The 3,331-nt window shown below is 34.4% G+C and overlaps 1 long non-coding RNA gene across 1 annotated transcript in view; it reads right to left on the reverse strand.

Moving 5' to 3' along the window:
- LOC109585420 (uncharacterized) overlaps positions 1–3,301 on the reverse strand; it is a 3,894-nt gene extending 593 nt beyond the window's left edge. Inside the window, exons 1-3 of the long non-coding RNA XR_002186483.1 lie at positions 3,206–3,301; positions 3,043–3,143; positions 721–830 (exon numbers count right to left, since the gene is read on the reverse strand). This is a non-coding gene — a long non-coding RNA (uncharacterized LOC109585420). The remainder of the gene's footprint in view (positions 1–720; positions 831–3,042; positions 3,144–3,205) is intronic.
- Between the last annotated feature and the right edge of the window lie 30 nt (positions 3,302–3,331).

The following is a 3,331-nucleotide window of genomic DNA, read 5'->3' on the forward strand; positions in this document are numbered from 1 at the left end:
CCCACCATTATGAACCATTATGTACACATGTACATGCTCAATGGGACATGGACACAAATTAAAACACACCAAAATTTAGCAGTTCAACAAATGCCACAACTTCAAATTACCAAAAGTACGCAAGTTTGGATAATTTTAATTAGGTAGTATATCCCAACTGAGTTTGACCCAAGAAAAACTGGAATAACTTTTTATAGAAATGTGGGATAAGGATGAAACTTTCAAAGGTTCTTAGTCGCCCAATGCCATCACAGGATCTCAGGTCTTGGGTCTCTCAGCCCTTGGGAACCCTGAGAACCGGGTTTTCCCTATAAACCCAATGGCTTTTTTTACGTCATAGTTTACATAAGAACATGTGGTCGAGCACCCAAACTGATAATTCTTCTTTTTAAAAGCTAACAGAGCTAAATCTTTTGATAATGATGGTCTTTATGAAGACTAGTTGACTCCAGCAGCTACATGTAATGTACTGCTTATCAGAACAAACAAAACCCATTAAAGAGTGAAACACAGGCCAACCACACAGCTATAAAATGTCAGCCATGCTTCTATGAATATCATTATAAGATGTCATCAGTGATGTAAACTACATTTTTCAAATTCCAAGCGGCTGGTGTCAAACTCAGGTGGGATATAGTATACATGTATTTAAAAACTGATTTATGCAGCACAAAATTTAGACACATCAAATGTCCATTATGTACATGTACATGTATTTACCAGTGAAAGTGTGAGGAGCAGTTAGGACATGTAACCACATCTTCACTAAACCTGAACAACAGATCCCTTGAATGACAAACACCACATCCTGTACCATTAGCTGAACATTTCTACATTAAAATATTACAAGATAACACGTTACTAGTCACATGTACATCATGCATGACTATACCAATAGGAGGGGGCAAGGGGGAATTAGCACTAGGCACCCAATTAAGGGGCCCCCAGTCTCAGGTTTATAGTGAACTCTTGGGGCTTGGGGGGCCTAATGCAAACTTTAAAATACAACTTTCAATATTGATGATATACATAATAGTTACAAAACAGTAAAGAGTGCTGTATGGCTGATAACGGCAGAGGGGTGGAGTTGAGACAGCCAATACAGCTACGTGTATAGCTTTGGATATTTTTTGGAATTTTTTGAAATGGCTGTAACTTGAAAAATCGAAGTAGGAATCACCTCCAACTTTCTACACAGCATAAGGAGATAAATATGCATCAGATAATGTGATAAAACTTTGTAGTGATTTTAGAGCCATTTTTTGGAAAAAACCATGGACTATAGTTCAGAATTTTGGCGTTTTCTTAAAATGGTCGTAACTTGAACAATTGAAGTCCGAATCAGCTCAAACTTTCTACACAGCATAAGGACATCAATGTGTACCAGTAAAGGTAAAAAAAATTGGAGTGATTATTTGCCCATTTTTGGAAAAAAAACATGGGCTATCGTCTGTTAAAAAGGGAACTGAGCCCTTAAAATTTTTTTATCATAAATAACAGAGGAGAAAAAATGAACAAAAAGGAAACAAGATTGAATAGGAAATAATTGTTGACAAAGTTATAATAATAATAAATTAAAAGTTAAAGCGGGCATCAGCAATGGCCCTTGAAAAATCAATTGAGTTCACAAAACGAGCCTTTGACCGAGATCCTCGTAGACAGCGTATTGCAGATGGACTATAGCCTTGGGTATTTTTCAGAATTTTGGCGTTTTCTTAAAATGGCCGTAACTTGAAAAATTAAGTCGGAATCACCTCAAACTTTCTACACAGCATAAGGACATCAATATGCATTAGAAAATATAATAAGAATTTGGGGTGATTTTTTGGCCATTTTTTGGAAAAAACCATGGGCTATATATAGCCTTGGGTAATTTGAGAATTTTGGAGTTTTCTTAAAACAGCTGTAACTTAAAAAATTGAAGTCGAAATCACCTCAAACTTACTACACAGCATAAGGACATCAATATGTATCAGATATTGTAATAAAAATTTGGGGTGATTTTTCAGCTATTTTTTGGAAAAAAAGATGAGCTATAGCCTTAGGTATTTTTGAGAATTTTTTGGCGTTTTCTTAAAATGACTGTAGCTTGAAAAATTGAAGTCAGAATCACCTAAAACTTTCTACTCAGCATAAGGACATCAATATGTACCAGAATATTTTATAAAATTTGGGGTGATTTTTTGGCCATTTTTTGGGAAAAACAATGAGCTATAGCCTTGGGTATTTTTCAGAATTTCAGCGTTTTCTTAAAATGGTCGTAACTTGAAAAATTGAAGTCCGAATCAGCTCAAACTTTCTACACAGCATAAGGACACCAATGTGTACCAGTAAAAGTAATAAAAATTTGGAGTTCTTTTTCTGCCACTTTATGGAAGAAACAATGGACTATAGCCTTGGGTATTTTTCAGATTTTTGGCATTTTCTTAAAATGGCCGTAACTTGAAAAATTGAAGTGGGAATCATCTCACACTTTCTACACAGCATAAGGACATCAATATGTATCAGATAATGTAATAAAAATTTGGAGTGATTTCGGAGCCATTTTGTGGAAAAAACCATGGCCTATAGCTTTGGGTATTTTTCAAAATTTTGGTGTTTTCTTAAAATGGCCGTAACTTGAAAAATTGAAGTCAGAATCACCTCAAACTTTCCAAACAGCATAAAAACATCAATATGTATCAGATAATGTAATAAAAATCTGGGCTGATTTCAGAGCCATTTAAAAAAAAAACCATGGGCTATAGCCTTGGGTATTTTTCAGATACCCAATATATTTCCCAGTATCTCCAGTAGTGCTGCATCAGACACAAAGAAGAACCGAGGAATTTGTACATGTACATAGTTAGAGTATATACTGACCTATGAATAATAAACCAACCATACAATCATTAATGTACATGTACATGTTCATAGTAAAGTGCTGTACATGTATATGCATAAAATCATCAAAAAATTTACAAAGAAATAAAGTTAAAGTGCTGTACAAAATACAAATTATTTAAAGAGGAGGACATTACAATTTATACAGTATAGACCTACGATCTTCATCATAATTGCTCATGGTGTCATCAATCGTATTTAAAAACTCTAGCAGAAGGTTCCAAGTGTCTTTGGGTATTGCCAGCTCTTTTATAATGAGACTGAGAAAGGTAGAGAGAGAGATGAAATGTGACCTTTACATGTAATTACAAGTATTGTTTACTTTTAAAAATTCACACCACAAGTCCAAAAATTTGAAGCGACCAGTAAAAATAAGATTCCAGTAGGCAATGGTCATCTCATGGTCTGTAGAGAAATAAAAAGCACAAAATATTTTAATCAATTCATA

The sequence above is a fragment of the Amphimedon queenslandica genome, unplaced genomic scaffold (assembly GCF_000090795.2).
Source record: "Amphimedon queenslandica unplaced genomic scaffold, v1.1 AMPQUscaffold_13066, whole genome shotgun sequence".
Lineage (NCBI taxonomy): Eukaryota > Metazoa > Porifera > Demospongiae > Haplosclerida > Niphatidae > Amphimedon > Amphimedon queenslandica.